The following is a 24,180-nucleotide window of genomic DNA, read 5'->3' on the forward strand; positions in this document are numbered from 1 at the left end:
CCCAGAACAATCATTCTGGCAGTAATAACGGCCTTGATACGCCTGGGCATTGAGTCAAACAGAGCTTGGATGGCGTGTACAGGTACAGCTGCCCATGCAGCTTCAACACGATACCACAGTTCATCAAGAGTAGTGACAGGCGTATTGTGACGAGCCAGTTGCACGGCCACCATTGACCAGACGTGTTCAGTTGGTGAGAGATCTGGACAATGTGCTGGCCAGGGCAGCAATCGAAGATTTTCTGCATCCAGAAAGGCCCGTGCAGGACCTGCAACGTCCGGTCGTGCGTTATCGTGCTGAAATGTTGGGTTTCGCAGGGATCGAATGAAGGGGAGAGCCACGGGTCGTAACACATGTGAAATGTAACGTCCACTGTTCAAAGTGCCGTCAATGCGAGCAAGAGGTGACCGAGACGTGTAACCAATGGCACCCCATACCATCACGCCGGGTGTTACGCCAGTATGGCAATGACGAATACATGCTTCCAATGTGCGTTCACCGCGATGTCCCTAAACACGGATGCGATCCTCATGACGCTGTAAACAGAACCTGGATTCATCCGAAAAAATGACGTTTTGCCATTCTTGCACCCAGGTTCGTCGTCGAGTACACCATCGCATGTGCTCCTGTCTGTGACGCAGCGTCAAGGGTAACCGCAGCCATGGTCTCCGAGCTGATAGTCCATGCTGCTGCAAACGTCGTCGAACTGTTCGTGCAGATGGTTGTTGTCTTGCAAACGTCCCCATCTGTTGACTCAGGGATCTAGACGTGGCTGCACGATCCGTTACAGCCATGAGGATAAGATGCCTGTCATCTCGACTGCTAGTCATACGGGTCAGTTGGGATGCAGCACGGCGTTCCGTATTACCCTCCTTAACCCACCGATTCCATATTCTGCAAACAGTCATTGGATCTCCACCAACGCGAGCAGCTATGTCGCGATACGGTAAACCGGCATCGCGATAGGCTACAATCCGACCTTCATCAAAGTCGGAAACGTGATGGTACGCATTTCTCCTCCTTACGCGGGGCATCACAACAATGTTTCACCAGGCAACGCCGGTCAACTGCTGTTTGTGTATGAGAAATCAGTTAGAAACTTTCCTCCTGTCAGCACGTTGTAGGTGTCGCCACCGGCGCCAACCTTGTGTGAATGCTCTGAAAAGCTAATCATTTGCATATCACAGCGTCTTCTTCCTGTCGGTTAAATTTCACGTCTGTAACAAGTCATATTCGTGGTGTAGCAATTTTAATGGCCAGTAGTGTATTTACAGGTACACTGTGATTCACTGATCTTTTTTCTATCGTGCTAGTGAATACATTGTACGCACTGCACTTCATTACAGAACGTCTCTGTGGTACCATAGGGACATGTTCAAGATCAATTTTCTTAGCCAGCACGAGCCGCTACTACGCCTTTTCATAGAATTTTTCCTCAATTGTTACAACCAACCGACTCAAGAATTGATTATAGTTTAGTTTCTGTTTTTCAATCTTTCCATTCACCGGTACCACTCACTGACAGCACTGTCACATCTTCTATTGTATAGGATGTCCCAAAAGGTAAGTTATAATTTCAGTGTCATAAGACTCGACCTTAATTAACTCTGAGAAAAAAACGTTTGGCTGATGCACCAACTCAACAACATTTTTTGTGTTAGATAATGATTAACTGTTTTACCTTTACAAGTGACGGGAGCAACATAACTGATAAAAGTCTTTTTTGTTGTTGAACGGTGGCTGTAACCCAACAAATGAATCAAAAAATTGATTCTGTACAGGAAAGATACAGTGAATGGCTTGGTTTATTGATAAGAAGTCAGACACCGAAGTTCAGAGGAACAGATAAAAACACTTTCAGAGTATCCGGTGCATTGTCATACCAAGGATTCCCAGTTCTCTTGATGCCTTACGAACAGACTTCCGTGGTGAACGCTGGAAAACCTTTCGAATTATCTGCGTATCTTCGTCACTTCTCTTTGCCCTGCCTATGTGGTGCCTCAGATTCTCACTTCCTCTTTCCATGAAGTTCGTGTGCCAGTTTCGTTTTTGTTGCCTGAGTGGATGGTGGTTTCCCGTATTCCGTTTGGAAATTTCTCTGAACTTGGGTATCTGACTACGTTTCAACAAACCAAGAAACGAGCCGCGCCTTTTTCTGTGCAGATTCCATTTTTCGATTCATTTATGGTGCTCCATCCACCTTAAAACAATAAAGAAAAAAACGTTTCTTCGTTATGTTGCCCTTGTTACCTGGAAAGCTAAACATTTATTCATTATCTTACATAAAAAATCTTTTTGAGTTGGTACATCGGACACACTCTACTTTTTTTTCTCTAGCAAGCGGGGACAGGGTGGTTGTTCTTCTTGGGCATGGCTGAAAATAGAAAATAGCTCTCGTCTAATTTACGAATCGTCACAGCTTTGTGCTGACTTGGCTTTCGCGGCACCATAAAAAATGAAAATCATAATAGGTAGACAAAAATTGAACATCCACTCTTTCAGTACACAATTCGAGTGTCATAACGACGATGTCATCTGGCCCTGTCGATTTGATAGAAATCGTAAGTAAATACCCCGCGGCTTTGCAGTCATTGAAAACTTACTTGAGCAGAATGGGACAACAGCTTTACTTTCCTAACTGGGCTGCACCTCTTCACCCCAAAATGGTAATGGTGTTATTGTCCCCTTGACTTACATCTACATCTATACTTGGCAAACCACCTTACGTTGTATGTCGCAGAGTAAGACTATCATTTCCGCTGTGCCTTGTTCTATGCTCTGTAAGAGTTAGAACGCCTCTGACGTTACTGTCATGGCCATTTCGCGATGCGTGGGAGGAAGTGTCACGTTGCTTCACTCTTACTCGAACGTACGCTCGCAAAATTATAACAGTAGATGTCTGAGTTAACGTGCATTGTCTGTCTTGCAGTGACTACCATTGGAGTAGGATGAACATCTTCTTGACTCCCTTGTGCCCATTAAACGAGTCCTAGTGAAACCTGATGCTGTTCTTCGAATTGTACATATCGCCGCTACTAACCCAACATAACAAGGACCCCAGTCTGATGAGCAGAATGTAAGATTCGGCCGAACGATGGTTTTGTAAACGACCTCCTTTTTGGGTGAATCGTATTTCCTTAGGATTCCTCGAATGAATTTCAGTCTGGCAGTTTTTCCTAATTACTTTTGTGTCGCCGTTTCAATTTAAATTGCTCCGGATATACACAGCTCATTAGGTAATGCCAATGACTATTTATAGTGAACAATCGTCAGATTGTGTCATGAAATAATTAGAGAACTTTCCGACTACTTACGGGCACTGAGTCACATCAGTTTAAGGGGATAATCAGCTGGTTGCCGCCGCACCAACAATTAATTCTCTGCAGGTCTTCCTAGAATGCGTTACGGTTTTCTGGCGTTGTGTATTCGCTATGAACACAGTATCATTAGCCAGCCTCTGTAGCCGAGCGGTTCTAGGCACTTCAGTCCGGAACCGCACTGCTGCAACGGTCGCAGGTTCGAATCCTGCCTCGGGCATGGATGTGTATGAAATCCTTAGGTTAGTTAGGTATAAGCAGTTCTAAGTCTAGGGGACTGATGACCTCAGATGTTGAGTCCCATAGTACTTGTAGCCATTTGAACAGTATCATTTGTGACCACGCACACACACACACACACACACACACACACGATTATATATAGGGCGATCAAAAAGCTTCGTTCGAACGCCGTAGGGTCCAAAATCTGTATGCCAATCAGGCAAAATCGCCGTGAGCATTGAAGGCAATCGTCCGAATTATGCACCAGGTTGAACATTCCCATTTCGTACCCAAGATGGCTGCCAAGCCGGTAGCCCCGTGACGTGGCTACGCATTCCGATGCAGTTTTCTTAGGTTAAAACTGAGCAAGAACAGTTGGTGTTTACTTTCGCATGTGGCGGGAGTGTTTTTTCAGACGGTGTGTTTATTAAAGTTCCTGGCAGTTTAAAACTGTGTGCCGGACCGAGACTCGAACTCGAGGCCTTTGCCGTTCACGCGCAAGTGATCTACTAACTGAGCCACCCAAGCACGACTCACGACCCGCCCTCACAGCTTCAGTTTCGCCAGTACCTCGTCTCCTACCTTCCAAACTTTATAGAAGCTCTCCTGCGAGACTTGCAGAACTGGCACTCCTGGAAGAACGGACGTTGCGGTCCCGTGTTCGAGTCTCGGTCCGGCACACAGTTTTAATCTTCCAGGAAGTTTCATATCAGTGCACACTCCGGTGCAGAGTGAAAATTACATTCAGTACGTTTATTGCTAACTCGTTAGATATTGTGATTTACATACGGAGAGTGAATAAAATTTTGTGGTGATTCATACGTCGGGGCGCTTGTATACCGAGAGAGCGGAGGGCTTGCCGCCCTTCCGCCAGCCCTGCGCTTGTCGGTCTCTCGCATCAGCCAGTCGGTTCTCACGCGTCAGCACGCCGCGCCACGCCTTGCCTCGCAGCACTGCACCGACTTCGCCGTCAGCGGCAACGGCAACCTACCCGTCAGCAGCCATCAGCTGTTCTCCCTGTTCGCCTCGCGCATCTAGACGGCTGTCTCAGCAAGCGAAACCAAACGATGGCCTTGCAGACAGCGTACCTCCGTACTACTACTGCTGCTGTTGCTAATAAACATTATTGCGGGAGGTGAGTGGACCTTAGAAGCCTGACTGGACACACTCATAGAAGACTTATATCACCACAAAGGCGACGCTAACTCTAAACACTTCGCACACTGAAGAACCTAACACGTGTGTGTCGTATTTCTTTGACTTTGCCGACTCCGTCTCCACGTTTAATCGTAGACACTGGAAAAATTAACTGGCCCGAGCTGGCAGCAGCCGCAGCAAATCCCAGCAGTGGTAGCGCCACATCTTCAAGGGGTGAGAATAACGCACGTAATACTGGTGCAGTGAGACGACGTAATTCTGCCGACATGGCAACACCAGTTAGGCACTTGGATGCGTCAACAGTAGACAAGATCGCTGTAGTTGATGACATATTGGTTGAATTTGTTTGTAAGCGAATTAAGACAGAAGAGGGTAACCACTTCAGTCTCAGCCAATGTACGAAATAAAATATCGGTGTTTGCTCTTACACGGTGTAAACTAGAAGACCAAAACAAACAACTTCGTAAAGAGACTCACAGAGTGCGGAAAGAACTGCCCGTTGCCAATGCTCCAGATGTGCAGGACAAATCCAGCGCCTGGAGGCAGAAATAACAGACCTTAAAGAAGAGAATCAAAGACTTGAAATAGAAAGCAAGCCCGTTCCTGCGGCAGTCACTGCAGACGGCAAAACACATAAACCAACCAATAAGGAAGGTTGAGAAACACATTGAACAAGCTAAAGCCAAAGAGAAAAGGGCTCTTTCCTTTAAATCAGCAAATAATCAAGATGTAAAGGCTGTAAGAGAAACCCTAACAAAGACTATCAACCCCAGACAAGATAAGATCAAAACCAAGGCCATCAGGTCGACAGCAAATACAGTGATTCTGGAAGTAGAGACACGGGAGTATGAAAAAAAATATCATGAGAAAACTGCACAGCTAAACAATAACAAATGTGAGGAGCTCCGAAAACTTAGACTACTTCTGGCTGTCTATCAGACACCTGCTACATTAACAGTTAAGGACTTCCTACAAGAACTTTACGAGATCAACTTCAGCAAAAATATTTCAGAGGAAGAATTTAAGGAAGAAGTAGCAATACAATTCAAGACAGGACCAAAGGGGAAGCGTCCAGTTAAAAACATAATTGAGGTCTCCCCCAGGGTTCATCAACTCGTATTCGTCTACATATACTTTGAAACACTGACCATTAATCCTTTCTGACCTGAATTATTTTCTACCACTGAAAAAAAAATTCTTTCAATTTATGTGATCTTTAGGTCACAGTGAGTAACAATTTTAATCGTATTTTTAAAAAATATATTTTGGTGTATGATTTTTGAAATGACTCCAGTTGAAATCATTGGGACAATGGTGTGACATTTGAGAGCAAAAAATGGTTGAAATGGCTCTGAGCACTATGGGACTTAACATCTGAGGTCATCAGTCCCCTAGAATTTAGAACTACTTAAACCTAACTAACCTAAGGACATCACACGCATCCATGCCCCAGGCAGGATTCGAACCTGCGACCGTAGCGGTCGCGCGGTTCCAGACTGAAGCGCCTAGAACCGCTCGGCCACTCCGGCCGGCATGTGAGAGCAAAAAAATAAACATTTTTCCTTTTGACACTTCACGTTTTATTTAAGCAGAACTATGCACATTTTCCAAAATATACATGAAATTATTGAGATTTGAATTTCTTTGTTACACCAACATATTATTTTTAGTTAATACATGCCGACAATCAACATATTACATGAAAATCCCTGAAACAGTTTTTATCCTTGTTAAGACAGACTGAGACATTGCAATTCATACACTTCATCCTAGAATAGCTTGCTATACGCAATTTACGTCTTGCTTTGTCAGGGAGGTGTTCTGGCCATACCATCATAGTGTACATCAGCAACAGGACGATTCGCTTTACCTGTTCTTCTCTTCTTCGTTGGGTTTGGACTTGGTGAACTGGCTGGACTCCTTCTCTTTTTTGGTTCTGCTGTACCCCTCTTCAAAAGACCTTCTGCAACATCACTGACAAAATCAAGTAGTGGTCTGTATTTTACATTTTTGCCCACAATGTCTTCTGTACAACAGCCACGTCTTAACACATGTCATGTTGACAATATGAAATATTATTCTGAGGTAGAACCGATACCCCCATAAAAGTGTTGTACTCTTTTACTATGGCAGGTCTAGGGACATTCACGTATTGCTTAGCAACAACTGACCATCGTCTTACATCTTCAAGGGGTTCTTGACTTTAATATGAAGAAATAAGGTGGATTCCCTTATTGTCAAACCATTTTAGCATCATGATGTTCTCATTTGTCTCTAATCTGTAATCAAAAGACCCTTGACCAGTTTGTTTCAAAGAACCATCTGTCTACATGGAGCACTCTGCCAGTCGATTCTTTCTCAGAGTTCCCACCATGCAGATTCCCAGCTTCTTTAGCTCCATAGCCAAATAATAGTAAGCAAACCAATTGTCAACAAATAATTTGTAGTTTTGATGTTTAGACAAATTATCTACAAGCCTCATGATGACATTACCACTCATATCTAAAGGGCCATCTTCCACTTTTGTCCCTTTACCCACATATATTTAGAAATCATACACAAAGCCACTTACTCCAGCCCGTGAAAATACTTCCACTCTCCATCGGTGTGGCTTGCTCTTTATATATTGCAGCATAGATGTATGAGACTTCAGCGAAATCATCATCTCATCTACTGAGTTGTACTCCTCTGGCTCAGTTTAAAAAAAAAAATGTTTCTCAAAGGATCGGCAAAGGGTCTAATTTTGAACAATTTGCGATAGTCGTTGTGTTGTCTTGGTACCATGTTATCATTATTGTTTAGTGTAAATAAGTCCTGAACTTACAAAATCGATCTCGTGACATAGTTCCTGCTATATGCTCATAACGGGTAGAAGCAGCCCAGTACATCCTATACTTTGGCACTGGAACAACTCCAGCTAAAATATGGATTCCAAGAAACTGTGACATCTCAATTGTAGATGTGTCTATGGAATTCGCTGTTTTTTGCGTAGAATATAGATTTGTTTGATTTACTAGGTTCTGAAAGATGGTGCTATCAATAAATTTTTCAATGTAATTCAGTGGGGTTAATTCTTCATTTGGTGGATCAGTAACTGGACTGATAGGCCACATCTACTGGTTCCATATTTTTGTGTAGACAACGTCTGCTTCTTACCTGACATACATGTAGATCACTTGCATTTTGTGCTTCAAGACGAACAGCGAGGGGAGTCTCATCTAGCTCTTCTTCTTAATTGTCATTCAGTCTGTGAATTCCCATAGGAATATCTAAACAGTCTATATTTACAGTTTCATCAGCAAGATCTTCATCACCAAAAACTCTTTCTCGAACACCATCTTCCAAATTAGATTTCTGATCTTCTTCAAAGTCAGCATCTTCAAAATCAGATATATCGGCTTTCAAAATTGCGACAATTTCTGCATCTGTCAGTGACCGCGACTTACCTACAAATAAAACATATAAAATTAGTAATGGCATCGTAACATATAACCTACAAATTGCAATCTAATATCACGAAAAATAACCATTAGCAGTATCTTCTTCTGGTTATATGTTAAATTTGTGTTTATAACCCATTTAGAAGTGATAAATGTGGATAGCAGGAACTAAATATCTGTGTAATCGACAGTAAACAACATCAGCATATGTTAAAGTATGCACATGACAAAAACCTACTGATTCCAAATGGAATCATTGTTTTCTCATTGTGAAAATTGAATATAAGCACATCATTCTCTAATTCTAAAGCAACAGAAAGCGATAAAAGCTAATACTTATAAATGTAATGCATACCTGTTATTGTTTTACAAAGTTGCAATTGCATACCGAAACAGGAACGCCAAGCGCATGTCAACAAACAACAAAAGATTGAGACCTATCAGTCGATTATTATCGACCAACAAGGTGCTACAATCTGTTGGCAGAAAACAGAACTCACTTTATGATTCCATCTGGGAACATTTGCTGCGTAATATGGGCTCCACAAACCAGATTATTTGCTGATTCCAATTGGAATCACTCGGTCAGAAATGGTTAAAGAATATGTAGCTGTACCTAAGCGTTGTGACAAGGAGCTTGCTTGCGGTAAATGTGCAAAGCCAGGCTATTTCGAATAAAATCTTGGTCTCCTCTCAATAAGACTCCATCTCCTCTTCTTTGCTCTCGACCCCCTTCCGTTTCACTAAGTAACCATACCAACGGTATGACTAAATGATATAGTTATGTTAAGTGAAATCGACTTGTTTATTTTATTCTATCCCGTATTTAAACATTAGACTTCTCTCTGCTGACATATTCCCTAGATTTTTTTAAAGTCTAATTCTTTCATACTTCCGTAAGAACGCTGTCAATCGGGTTCGTTCGTGTGTATTGCAGAGCATTTGGACCTCCTAGTTTGCTTTCATTCTCCTGTTTACCACCTCATATAAAGCTTTCCCGGAATATTTTTATTTACAGTTTTTCGACACTTTCTCTTCGTATACACTTTGGGTCATTAACATTATATGCAACATTTGACCTGTCGGCTTCTGGTCCTGAGTTCGTACAATAAGTCTTCGAAAATGTAGAGCGAAGAGATTCTCTGCGCTTCCGTTATTTTCACTCAGCTGGCAAAACAGATAGCGATGAGTTCTATATAAACAGCAGATTTACTGAGCATCACAGTATAACTACCCACCGAGTACCTACACCATGCATCCACTCACTGTGGCGCCTCCAACGTACCAGTCCTGCTACACACGTCCACTCAATATGGCATCTCCAACCTACGTCCATGTCCTAAAAAAAAAAGTCCCAATAAACCTACTGTACGATTTTCGCTGCGAGTTTCTGGAGACATTCACAATGTTCACTTCTGTGATTTGAAAGACAGCGATTCTTTATTGCCGTCAAGATACCACTAACACACCCCGTATTTAATCAGCATGATTACAATGGCTATCTAGGAGTAATTAGTTATTCATTCTTCGAATCAAAAGATCATTGAAGAAATCTTACACGGCATTACGAAGACCTTGCAGTAGACTCTGTGTTAAAGGCTTTGATTTCCTTTATTTAAACTGTTATTATAAACATTTTGTTAGCTACAAACAGTGTCATATGAAATTAGATGCATGCTTCTTTTAGTGTATACAGTGAATAACGTAATCAAGACCTATGATTACCGAGCGAGGTGGCGCAGTGGTTAGCACACTGGAATCGCATTCGGGAGGACGACGGTTCAATCCCGTCTCCGGCCATCCTGATTTAGGTTTTCCGTGATTTCCCTAAATCGCTTCAGGCAAATGCTGGGATGGTTCGTTTGAAAGGGCACGGCCGATTTCCTTCCCAATCCTTCCCTAACCCGAGCTTGCGCTCCGTCTCTAATGACCTCGTTGTCGACGGAACGTTAAACAATAACCACCACCATAACCTATGATTCTGTCTCTCTTTTTCTGTTACTGTCAGCAAAATATTTCAATTTGTCAAAGGGCTATATTATGAGATATGAACTTACAACCTACAATGTGCAACAAAATTAAAGGATCACTGATTCCAAACCCCTTAACTGTCGCCGGCCGGAGTGGCCGAGCGGTTCTAGGCGCTACAGTGTGTGATGTCCTTAGGTTAGTTAGGTTTAAGTAGTTCTAAGTTCTAGGGGACTGATGACCTCAGAAGTTAAGTCCCATAGTGCTCAGAGCCATTTGAACCTTAACTGTCTTCCATTAAGAGACGAAAGTTCAAAAGTTTGCTCAGAGCTGCTTACAACCTTCCTGTGTAACGATGCAGAAGTTTGGCAACCTGCGACGTCACTCTCGGGCTTGGCGAGGCTTCAGACAGGAAGGTATCGACACATACGGAAAAAAAGGATATAGCTTAGAAGTTCATGTGAGGTGTAAGGTCGAATACGACAGTTCGAAGTGAGGTGAGCGATAGGAAGATGTTCTTGACAAGTTTAGACTCTGCTTATACCCTCGGATGCTTCTGCTCTCATCTATGGACACTGTAGGACAGCATCCGCGTTAAACACGATTGTACCCGTTTGGAGTGCAGAGCGACCGCAATTTTTACTCTCGCATACAGGTTGGAACCACTAAGGACGGTTCACAACAATTCGACGAAATTAGAACGTGATCTGAAGCAGTAGAGGGTGCTTATGCTTTGCAACACTTCCGTTTTCCGCACTCCTGTGGCGTCAGCATGTGGCAGTTTAACCGCAACTGATCTGTGAATAAAACGGCAAAGGATCTCTCTAAGATGCTCCAGTTTCGCAACATCCTCGGTACTACCCACGCGGCTTTATTGAGCACGTTACAAATGAACCTGTCAGAAAATTCGACACTAATAGCTGTTCTAGCGCCTGGAGCCAGACAAACCGCCCTCAAGGTTGTCGAGGGGGTTGCCGAACCCGTAGGCGTTAGAGCAGCCACCAGGTAGAGTTGATGTCGAAATTTCAGACAGGGAACTTAATGGGACCTTTCGCCGTTTTATTCACCCCCATTTTAATGTTGCACTCCCATGTGAGTTCTTCACAGGAGGGCTGAAAAAGCATAAGTATTCTTTATTGCTTCGATCGCGCTCAAATTTGTCGAATGGTTTTGAACAGTCCCTAGCAGTTTCAAGTTGCACTCCAAACGGGAACAATCATGTTCAGTGAGGATGTTGCCCCACATTGTTCTTAGATAAAGGTTGAAACGTCTGAGAGTATCAGCAGTGTCACAGTTTGTCACGAACATCTAACTGCCGCTCATAGCACTGCGAACTGTCGCCTTAGTCCGCGAAATGTGTGAATATCAACGCCTCGGCGAAAGGGGTGGTTTCATTGACACCCTCTAAACCACCTTCTAAGGTCTTTTCGTGTCGAGTCTGACCGGCGGTGTGTCTGAAATGTTTTCCTTGGCCAAACATATGAGCCGGCCGCTGTGGCCGAGCGGTTCTAGGCGCTTCAGTCCGAAACCACGCTGCTGCTACGGTTGCAGGTTCGAATCCTGCCTCGGGCATGGATGTCTATGATGACCTTAGGCTAGTTAGGTTTAAGTAGTTCTGAGTCTAGGGAACTGATGACCTCAGATGTTAAGTCCCATAGTGCTTAGAGCCATTTGAACCAAACATATGAAAAAACAGCGAGATTTCAACGCCAGGTGTCGTGGTTCAAACCTCCACTGCGGAGGCAGCAAATGAAGGGGTACAATTGTCAGTGGGAGGGGGTGTAACGACCTTCTCATCGTGTGACGCTTTCACGGTGGTGTCAGTGTGACATCATTAAGGGGTGTAGGACGTCAAACGGACCGACTTGGAGCAGGAGAGGCACCACAAGACATTTGATTTTCTACTGTCTATACTTTTTCAAATAAAATCATAAAAGTTTGTCAGCATGACCAGGAAGGATTCAGGATTCACACTTATAGCAGTGGAAGTGCAAAAACTAAACAAAATAATTCTTTTTAAGATATGAAACTTCATCATTTTTTCACTTACTGTTGGCTGCATTTGTTGCTATAGGTACATTTTTCTTCACAAGTAAGAGAGATTCTTTGATGAATTTTGCACAGCATACAAACCATACTTACAGGTGTATGAAACTCTAGAATGTATGCTGTGCAAAATTCATCGAACAGTGTCTCATACTTATGAAGGAAAGTGTACCTATTGCAACAAATGCAGCCAATATTAAGTGAAAAAACTGATGAAATTTCACATGTAAAAAACTTATTTGGTTATGTTTTTGTACGTCCTCTGCTACGAGTGTGAATCCTGAATCCTTCCTGGTCATGCTGACAAAGTTTTATGACTTTACTTGTAAAAGTATAGACAGTGGAAATTAAAAAGTCCTGTGGTGCCTCTCCTGCTCCAATTCGGCCGTTTGACGTCCTACCCCCCTTAACCCATCTTACATCTCACACGAACTTCTGAGATGTGGCCTTTTTTTCGCACGTGTCGACACCTTGCTGTCTGAAGCGTCACCGAATCCAAGGCGGCCGTCGCAGGGCGACAGGATTTTGCACCATTATGTAGAAAGGTTGTAGGCACATCTGACCCAAATTCCAAGCTTAAGCGTCGCAGTGGAAGACATTATGGGGTTTCGAATAAGTCCCTTTAATTCTGTTGTGACGCCTATGATATTTTGCAACCAGTAGGCGATGGCTTGCCCTTCTCTTGTTGTCAATACAGAGATGGAGTAAATGCAGTATGAGCTGCATATACCACATGAACTTTTAGTAACAATTGAGTTCTGAATGGCGGAATTTGTCTTCGGTTATAGTAGTAGTACTTGAATGATGCTGACTATGATATTGTTCCCGATGAGGTGGATTACCTAATTATCAAACAAACAAATAGCTTACGAACATTCTCAGCATTAACAAGTGACAATTTCTTAAAGTGGTAATGAGCTCACTTCCACTCATGGTCGCCTATAGCCATATTTTTGATCAAGGTAGACAGTCCCCATTCTTTTGGTGCAATTTATTTAAGTTACTACTATTGAGTCCAATTATGGACCCATTACTTTATGTGCTAGATACGAGGGTAAGTCAACGATTATCCGCAAAGTAGTTATAAAGTTTTATTGTAATCAAATAGGAAACTTACAAGAACACCATTTTTCGACATAGTGTCCTTGCGTTTCAAAGCACTTGGTCCATCGTTGTACAAGCTTCCTGATGCCCTCATAAAAGAATGTTCTCGGGTGAGCTGCGAGCCAGGAATGCACCGCTTCTTTCACTGCTTCGTCCGAGGCAAATCGACGGCCCCTTAATGCCTGTTTGAGTGGGCCAAACAAGTGATAGTCAGAAGGGGGCAAGATCGGCACTATATTGAGGATGATCCAGTACTTCAAATATAAGTTTCTGGAGCGTTCAGCAGTGTGGGCAGCAGTATGCAGACGGGCATTGTCGTGCAACAACACAACACCTTTTGATAGCAATCTTCGGCGTTTGCTTCGAATTTCAGACTTTAGCCTGGCAGTAAGCATCTCACTGTAACATACACTGTTTATTGTTGTGTCCCTTTCCCCATAATGTTCCAGTACTGGACCTTGTGCGTCGCAAAAAACCGTAAGCATCAGTTTCCCTGCGGACGGTTGGGTCTTGAACTTTTTCTTGCACGGCGAATTTGGATGTTTCCATTACATACTCTGCCGTTTCCTCTCCGGCTCGTAACGATGGATCCATGCTTCGTCACCAGTAATGATTCTGTCCAAGCAGTTGTCCCCTTCGTTACCATAGTGATCCAAATGTTTTTTGCACATGTTCAAGCGCGTTTGTTTATGCAACTGTGCAAGTTGTCTTGGGACCCATCTTGCACAAACTTTATGAAACCAAATCCTGTTGTGGATGATTTCGTAGGCAGAACCGTGACTAATTTGCAGATGATGTGCCACTTCGTCAATAGTTATTCGTCTCTGTAAGAGAATCATTTCACGTGAACTCTCAATGGTTCCTTCATTTGTGGCGGTAAACGGTCGTCCGGCTCCTTCATCGTGCTTAACACTTCTGCGACCATTTCGGAATTTTTCAATCCATTCGTAGACAATCTGTTGTGGCAAAACACTGTTCCCGTTCTGTACCGAAAGTCTTCGATAAATTTCGGCCCCTGATACGCCTTCCGACCACAAAAACGGATAACTGTACATTGCTCTTCTTTGGTGCAAATAGATCAAATAGATAGCGGAGCAGCCACGATTAACAGCACGGCAGCGATAACGAAACTAACCTAGCAGCTTGAAAATTGCAAAGATATAACAACAAATAAACAAAGCATGCGTCATCAACGTAAAACGGCAGTAATACCAAAATAAATAAGAATATAACTAAATTGCGGATAATAATTGACTGGTTGTTACAGTTAGTTAATCGGTTCTATATAAAGTAAAACGGTCATCACTCTGTACCTTAGTCTGAACACCGGAGTACTTTATTAGATATGGTCTTACGTCTTGCCTTCCTCCGACCTTTGAACTCACTTATGCAGCCAGTTGTAATGGGACCGACATTATCTGATCAAAGTTATCCGAACACCTATTAGTGGACATTCATATGTGGTGTGCCGGCCCTTCGCCCTTATGAAGGATTGGACGCTGCTGGAGAAACTTTCAATGAGATGTCTGAATGTCTATGGAGGAATGGGAGCCCATTATTCCTCAAGAGCCGAAACCAGAGAAGGCAGTGATATCGTGCGCTGGACTCTAGAGCGAAGGCGACGTTTTAACTCATACCAAAGGTGTTATACTGGGTGCAGGTCGTGACTCTCGACAAGCCAGTCCATTTCAGGAATGCTATTTTCCAAAAACCATTGTCTTACAGATGCTGCTTTATAACATGGTGCATTGCCGTACTGCTACAATCATTCATCGTCTACGAACTATGTTTCTATCATACACAGTACAGAATACTGTAAAATGTTCTCATATCCTACAGCATTTTGCGTTTATCTTTAGAGCAAATAAGGGGAGCACACTGTAACAGTGAAAAATACCACCATATCGTAACATCACCTCCTTCGTACTTGACAGTTGGCGCTATACAAGATGGCAGGTAACGTTCTCCAGGCATTAGCCAAATCCAAAATTTCCCATGAGATTGCTACTTGGCATAGCGTGATTCATCACTCCAAATCACTCGTTTCCAGTCTTTCTCTGTTCAGTAGCTTCGCTCTTCACTTTGCATTGGTTACAGAAATGTGATTACAGACATGTGTGGCTTATGAGTATCTGCTCTTCCATTATACCCCATTCGTTTTAACTTCCTCTGCAGAGTCATGGCGCTAGATGGACTGCTGGTTGCGCTTTGGAACTCACAAGTGATTCCTTCCACTGATTTATTGCGATTTTGTATAACCACTTTCTACAACGCTTGACGGTCTCTGACCGTCAGCAAATAAGGTGTCTCTGACTCTGTTAGCTGTAGTTGTTGCTTCGCGTTTACACTTCACAGAAACATCACCAACAGTCGAACTCATCAGCTTTAGAAGAGTTGAAATGTCTCTGGTGCACTTTTTATTGAGGTGACATCCAATGACTAGTGACGTTCGAAGTCACAGAGCTTTCCTGACGGACATACTCTGCTGCTGCTTCTCTATTGATAACACAATACCCTCAGTCCCCTCTCATCGTACCTAGTGGTCAATTCCATATTACATAGCTGTGTCTGTATACTGTGGATCAAATAGTGTATAGTATAACGTGAACCCCTAGCCACGACGTATCTCGGCGTCTTTCACATCAGCATACATTTCCAGATGTGAAAGAAGGTGCAAGTGGCAGATAAAAATCCCAGGAATGACCGAGGATAAAACAGACAAAACATACAAACGAATTAAACAACCTACATTTCAACTCAGGTAAAATAACCTACACTCCTGGAAATGGAAAAAAAGAACACATTGACACCGGTGTGTCAGACCCACCATACTTGCTCCGGACACTGCGAGAGGGCTGTACAAGCAATGATCACACGCACGGCACAGCGGACACACCAGGAACCGCGGTGTTGGCCGTCGAATGGCGCTAGCTGCGCAGCATTTGTGCACCGCCGCCGTCAGTGTCAGCCAGTTTGCCGTGGCTTACGGAGCTCCATCGCAGTCTTTAACACTGGTAGCATGCCGCGACAGCGTGGACGTGAACCGTATGTGCAGTTGACGGACTTTGAGCGAGGGCGTATAGTGGGCATGCGGGAGGCCGGGTGGACGTACCGCCGAATTGCTCAACACGTGGGGCGTGAGGTCTCCACAGTACACCGATGTTGTCACCAGTGGTCGGCGGAAGGTGCACGTGCCCGTCGACCTGGGACCGGACCGCAGCGACGCACGGATGCACGCCAAGACCGTAGGATCCTACGCAGTGCCGTAGGGGACCGCACCGCCACTTCCAAGAAAATTAGGGACACTGTTGCTCCTGGGGTATCGGCGAGGACCATTCGCAACCGTCTCCATGAAGCTGGGCTACGGTCCCGCACACCGTTAGGCCGTCTTCCGCTCACGCCCCAACATCGTGCAGCCCGCCTCCAGTGGTGTCGCGACAGGCGTGAATGGACGGACGAATGGAGACGTGTCGTCTTCAGCGATGAGAGTCGCTTCTGCCTTGGTGCCAATGATGGTCGTATGCGTGTTTGGCGCCGTGCAGGTGAGCGCCACAATCAGGACTGCATACGACCGAGGCACACAGGGCCAACACCCGGCATCATGGTGTGGGGAGCGATCTCCTACACTGGCCGTACACCTCTGGTGATCGTCGAGGGGACACTGAATAGTGCACGGTACATCCAAACCGTCATCGAACCCATCGTTCTACCATTCCTAGACCGGCAAGGGAACTTGCTGTTCCAACAGGACAATGCACGTCCGCATGTATCACGTGCCACCCAACGTGCTCTAGAAGGTGTAAGTCCCCATTGAGCATGTTTGGGACAGGATGAAGCGTCGTCTCACGCGGTCTGCACGTCCAGCACGAACGCTGGTCCAACTGAGGCGCCAGGTGGAAATGGCATGGCAAGCCGTTCCACAGGACTACATCCAGCATCTCTACGATCGTCTGCATGGGAGAATAAGAGCCTGCATTGCTGCGAAAGGTGGATATACACTGTACTAGGGCCGACATTGTGCATGCTCTGTTGCCTGTGTCTATGTGCCTGTGGTTCTGTCAGTGTGATCATGTGATGTATCTGACCCCAGGAATGTGTCAATAAAGTTTCCCCTTCCAGGGACAATGAATTCACGGTGTTCTTATTTCAATTTCCAGGAGTGTATAATGAGATACGTAAACGAGGATTTAAAAATTGATAACTGATTTTTTTCTACCCACTACTACACTATTCTGTTGTTGCGCAGTAATGTCAGGCTATGCAATCGAACGTGTACTACTTCGACTCAAAACTGCTCTCATTACTGATAAGCTGTTTATCGTGGCGTGTTATTGCGCGATTGTTTCCCAACCCTGATCTGTGTCTAATCAAGTTCTATCGAAATCGAAGAATTCAGTTGCAGTGAACGAGCAGTTTCCTATACTCGTGTTCGTGCATCTCTATCAAGGACGCATGTCAAACCATGTAGCCCCAATACCCAGCAACAATTCTTCACAATGCTCCAAGAGGAATGAAAACAAGTTCCTCCTTCCGTGTATCAGATGTCAGCGGAAAGCCATAACCGAAGATTGTACTGTTGGTCCTAGTGATTGCACAAAGAGGTCATGCACTGTTTCAGTCATGGCTGACGCCTTTGGAACGAACATCAAAGGGTGGCCGCGCGGGGTAGCCGCTCGGTCCCAGGCGTCTTTTCACGGCCCGAGCGGCTCCCCCCGTCGGAGGTTCGAATCCTCCCTTGGGCATGGGTGTGAGTGTGTTGTCCTTAGTGAAAGTTAGATTCAGTAGTGCATAAGCTTAGGAACCGATGACCTCAGCAGTTTGGTCCCATAAGACCTCACACAAATTTCCAAATCAAAGGGTGTCAGAAGACTTTTCATATTATTGCCCATGTCGATTTTATAGTAGGTTTCCTGTGTTACCACCATCATCATTATACAGTCCCGCTATCATTTCAAAAGATTATCGTTTGGAGATTGTTAGAGCATCGTGGGTTACTGTGAAACCATTATCAGCCGTCAAAGTTTTTCTTGTTATGGCAGAACTTCGATGTGTGCCCCATTCGAAGCTCTTAGAAATAAAGGTATTCGAGTTCTGCCCATGTACAGGTCAGAATTACGGCATCAACAGTTTTCATTGCTTCACTGATTTGTGCAGGAAGGGTAGCGATGTCATTGACTGGTGTTGTGTACACACGATTCTTAACGTAACCTCACAAAACAAAGTCTAAAGGCGTGACATAAGAAGAGCGCGGGGGCCATGCGATCGGACCACTCCGACCTACACATCTGTCAGGAAATGTGTCATTTAATACGTCTCGCACGTTCAAACTCCAATGTGGGGGTACACCATCGCGCTGCAAGATAATACACGGCTGCACCTCTTCGATCTGTGATAGCAGGAACTGTTCGAGCATGTTCAGGTAAACATTTCTCGTTATGGTTTTCTCTTCAAACATACACTCTACCGTACCTTAGACCACACCAAACATTAGCTTTGGGCTATCATAGATGTTTTGAGGTGCGTTGGGTTGATTTTAGGTGCCCCAAATCTTAATCTTGTGGAGATTCACATGTCCACAATTGTGGAACTTGACTTCAGCTGGAAACAGGCACTTTTTTAGGCAGTCATTGTCACCATGTATGGGGGGATACGCGAATGCATACCGCAGAGGTCGAGCGTTTGGTTGTAATGCTTGGACCATTATCACTTTCTACGAAGATAGGGATAACAGCTCATGTAGCTATTTATGGGTAGCTGATCTTGCTTACTACAATTAGCGTGATCCACGATGAACTTACTCACGAGGACTGTGTTGAAATTAAGCTCACTAGCAATGCGTGTTTGACAAATAGGTAGACGTCTACTTTGAGGAACGTCTTTGACATCGCCTGTCTCTTTAAAGCTTTTGAACCACCTCATTATTTTTGTTTCTCCTGTTCATGCCCTTTCATACTGAAGTCGTTAATTCCACAGTACCATTTTCACCGGTTAGGATTCGGCGTACCAGATGACAAATTGCACCTCCTCCTGGCCTGTCGCCATTTTGATGCACTCCAAGTCAAATCTGCAAGAAAAGAAAAAGGAGTAAAATTTTTTGGGAGGTGATAAATGTCTCTAACATTTCCCAAGTCATGATTTTTCTTAATGATAGCGGATCTTTGTGGACACCCCGTACAGAACTTCCGTGTCTCCCAGAAACACAAAGAGAGAGAGAGAGAGAGAGAGAGAGAGAGAGAGAGAGAGAGAGAGAAAGAGAGAGAGGGGGGGGAGGGAGGAGGAGGAGGAGAGACAGAGAGAAATCTAAGTCGACTACCGGTAAGATTCCCTTATATGAACGCATGGTGTCTGTTCTTTGGGACTTGTCCCAAGGAACAGACACCACACATTCATATAACTGATCGCCTCAGTGGGTAATGAATCCACCACCTTCAGTGCGGATGCACAGTTACGTTAGACCTCCTGAGTGAATCTCAAAGTAGCTCGCAACCGAGAGAGGTGGCGCAGTGGTTAACACCCTGAACTAGCATTTAGGAGGACAACAGTTAAATCCCTCGTCCGGCCATTTAGGTTTTACGTGGTTTCCCTAAATCGCTTCAGGCGAATGCCGGGATGGTTCCTTTGAAAGGGCACGGCCGATTTCCTTCCCCACCCTCCCCTCATCCGATGGGACCGATGACTTCGCTGTTTGGTCCCATCCCTCAAATCAACCAACCAACCAACCATGGACGGGGCTGCGGATAAGGGGCTCTAGGTGCCAATGTGATCGGCACGCATTTGCACTCGTCGCCGGTGATTCCGCATAAAGTCTCGTTGCAGCCTTTCCCCGCCAATTCACTTTGAATTTGCATGACACGGTTCTCATTGGTATTCTTTTGCATAAAAGTTTTTCCGACTAAGAATTTATTAGTGCCCACACAGCGCGTTTTATATTCTGCATTTTGTATTACAGCACTTCGTTTCCGTATTTCCGATTTTAAGAGCGCATTGCAGTTTCGACGTCAGTTCGTTCTAAAATCCACAAGACAAAAATTCTGCTGTTTGTTTCTTTTACTATACACAGCTTTCATCTACAGAATTAACAGAAATTTTTTAAAAAGGGTCACCAGTCTCATGCGTTATCATCTACGCTGACCGCTTGAATTTGCACGTGCAACTGCATGGTTGGCTAACTTCAGCTCTAATTATCTCGGAAACGGAGTAACGTATCGAATTTTTCTCTTAACAGTTATTTCTGAGCACAACGTATCCTGCAACATCTTTACAAGCTTTTCAGACTGTTTCTGACCAACCTGTGGGAGTATACTGGTGCGTACAGACAAGCTTCTGGAGTTTTGCGGAAGTGGACTTCGTACTCGGTATTCGAAAAGACGGCGTAGGCGCATTTCAAATAATGGTGTACTCGTATTGTTAAAATTATAGAGTTATTGATTCACTGCAGCATCTAGAGATAACAATAACGAGAAACGTAAATTGGAACCATCACATGGGAAAGATTGTGTGTGGAAGGCCAATCAAAGTCTGCGATTTATTGGCAGAACACTTAGTAGCTTCAACGGATCTGCTAAAGAGGCCGCCTGCACTACGTTTGTCTATTCTCTTTTGCAGTATTCCTGAGCAGTGTGAAATCCTTACATAGAATAGGAAGGGGTTAAAATGATAGCGATACACCATATGCCATTCACGCCGCACTACACGCTTGCTTCTAGAGCTCTGATGTAGATGCAAATGTCGACAATCGCCAAGTGTTAATAGTCAATGGTAGGGTTCTATACAATTCAGCACTAGTTTCCGGATGCCAGGCACATGTAATACAGTAGCCTCTGCTGTACTTCATCCTTGGTGTTGGGTGTTGTAAGTCTTCGTGATCAGTAAGATCTAGAATAATCTAGCTTGCCCTATTCCATCCTTGTGTCCAACACTGACTCACTTTAAAATAATTCCCACTTTTCAAACTACTTCTGCAGTCTGACCTAAGAGCCATTTAACTTTATGCACAAAATCGTTAGTAACTCCATCACAACTGGTAATTCCATTATCTGATCCCATCAATAAATAACACTAATGGGGTTCTAGCTGTTGCAGATCATGGAAATTCTAGTCATTTACATATCCTTCAAAACTGAATGATAAAAAACTACCAGTCTGCTGAAACATTACCATCGTAAAAATTAATACTCCTACTAATTTCATTCCACCTTACTGCGTAAATGTGCTCCACTCCCCTCCCCCTCCCACTCCGCGTAAACATATACAATTTTTTAACTCATACAAGCAGATATAAAAAACGAACCATTACTGAAAGCTGTTGTATGAACTACCCTAATGACAAACAATGCGCACATGAAATTAAGTATATCATAGTAGTAAATGAATTCAAGAGTGTAAGTAAAACTAAATCAGTATGTTAACGTTTATTGCAGCTATTGTATATTGGTTTTAGTATGATGTGTGATGCAAAACAGATTTTATTCACTCGTCACAAAATATTCATTATTCATGAAGTAGTATTTAGAAGTGAAATAAAAGAGCTACGACTAAAAGCTGAGAAAATATCCCTTTCCAGGAACTGTGTTCTGATTGTAATTTCACTTCGCTATGAGAAAATCATTCATTATGTCAATGAAGTCAGATTTAGTAGCTGTGTCGTATTGTCTCGACAAGACAGCTTAATTTGACACTCTACTTTCACCCATACTTATTGTCGTCCTTCATTTGCTGGAACAGTGATCACAAGATTATGCAGTCTCTGGAATAGTCATACATACATGAAATGTATTCGCAGTTACGAATACGAACAACCATTAGTTGTATAAGAAAATGAGGACGATGAAAATCTGTGTCGAACCGGAAATCGAACCTGGATTTCCCGCTTTAAGCGAGCGGTCGCCTTAATCGCTTTTGCTATCAGTGCCAGACCCAAACTTCCATATGTCATCGTTCCTGCGTCACAACATGTACCCGTACAGGAGAGGACAACTTTATTGAAAGTGGCTGCCTGATATCGACGAATAAATACGATATTGCAGTGTCTAACTAAGAAGAACGATGAAATGTTCTATTTTTGGATAATAATCTCTTAATACACACTTTGAAAAAAATAAAAGAGCTTTGAAAATATTCAGGTGCGATGTTTTGTCAATGTTCATAAGCTCTTTCACCTGGAATTAGAAAACAGCTGTATTGTTAACCGGCTCCGATTTATCAATATCCGTACTTTATTTAGCATCATATTCATCAGCAAATTTTTCACGTTAAGATACACAGCTATAAGCGTTTCATGAAATGAAAGTAAAGTCAGATGAAATGATGGAATTCATGTGATATCAGTTCTTCATTTCAGTTATTTTTCAAGTAAATAGTTTGAAGAACTCTAGCTCAAACAGTCCAGCTCCAGATCTTGGTCGGAAGAAATCGTTAAAATACGAAGTCTTCGGTCAAATAACATGTTTTGTTTCCCAACCCACTCTTCGAACTCCCAGATCCTACAACACAGTAGAGAAGTAGTAGAAACAACTCAATTATTGAACATGACCAAGCTTTATAGACGGCAGCTGTGTGAAACACTCACACTGTTGTACATAAGCCATGTTAGTGATGGACAACTATTCGGCAGCAATTGTTTCATTATGATGTTGCGTCAACGAAATGCTGTTGTAGAAATAACAGTGTGACAACAACGTGCGTTTCCAGTTGCATGTACAGGGCAACATTCTTCCTCGTAGGATTCTTTTCGTTTCGTTAGAACACGAGAGTTACGAGAACCCACGTACTTCTCCCTGTTAATTCTTAACCCTCCCAATACCAGGGGAGCGGAGGGGGGGAGAGGAATGGGGGTACTTTATGCTCACCTTTTGAATACATAGTAATCTCGTCAAGTAGTTTATATTTAAATCTACGGAAAAAATATTTATTGTTTTTAATCATTTCTTATACCAAATTTCGTAACTGTTTTAAATTTTACAGTAAAAGTTAGTACAAAAATTTAAGTCTTGGTAGTGAACGTGATTTTTTGCTACAAATGTCATATTCACAGTTTCAGACTCAGGACTCTGCTTACACATCTATAGATCTTTAAAAAGTATGTTGTGAATAAAATTCAATGACAATGAACGAAATTTGCATTTAAAAAAATTGTGTTGGTCATAAAACACACATACATTTGGTGTGAACATTACAGAAAATGCGTTGGTATTGATAAGGTTAAACCATCTTCTTTCCTTTTTTTTTTAATCAGTTCTTGCGCTCCTTGGTGCCAGGCGATCTTGATTGGGAAAGGGGGGGGGGGGGGGGGAAGAACATTTAGCCACGCCCTCGGTACAACTCTTCGGCAATGGAACAACTACTATTTTGCATCACAAAATCGCTCATAGAAACAATAAAAAGCCGGTCCGAGTGGCCGAGCGGTTCTAGGCGCTTCACTCTGGAACCGTGCGACCGCTACAGTCGGAGGTTCGAATCCTGCCTCGGGCATGGATGTGTGTGATGTCATTAGGTTAGCTAGGTTTAAGTAGTTCTATGTTCTAGGGGACTGATGACCTTAGAAGTTAAGTCCCATAGTGCTCAGAGCCATTTTTTTGAACAATAAAAAACTGATGTAGCATAACGGTTTGGTACACATTACAGTTCTAGATATGCGAAGAGCTAAATCAATATTGGTGGCTGGGCTGCAATCCACTTCACACAATGAAAGAAAGCCGAATGCAAATCAGCAGCCTAGTCGACACAATTGACTGAATTAACATGTAAAAATGTATGCATATGGTATCTGTTCTTTCGGACATGTCCGAAAGAACAGTTACCAAATTCATATAGATAAGGCTCACCGGCCAATGATCTTCTTCAGCGCGGATGCACTCACATTGCCCGAACTCTTACGGGAATCGGTAGACTGCCGCGTGTAATGAGTGTAGTGGGCAGGGGCACTA

At 43.5% G+C, this 24,180-nt stretch overlaps 1 protein-coding gene across 1 annotated transcript in view; it reads left to right on the top strand.

Annotated features, from left to right (window-relative positions):
• LOC126298316 (inhibin beta B chain-like) overlaps positions 1-24,180 on the top strand; it is a 353,474-nt gene that overhangs the window by 319,032 nt on the left and 10,262 nt on the right. The gene's annotated exons all lie outside the window — the stretch shown is intronic.

This window comes from Schistocerca gregaria, chromosome X, assembly GCF_023897955.1.
Source record: "Schistocerca gregaria isolate iqSchGreg1 chromosome X, iqSchGreg1.2, whole genome shotgun sequence".
Taxonomy (NCBI): domain Eukaryota; kingdom Metazoa; phylum Arthropoda; class Insecta; order Orthoptera; family Acrididae; genus Schistocerca; species Schistocerca gregaria.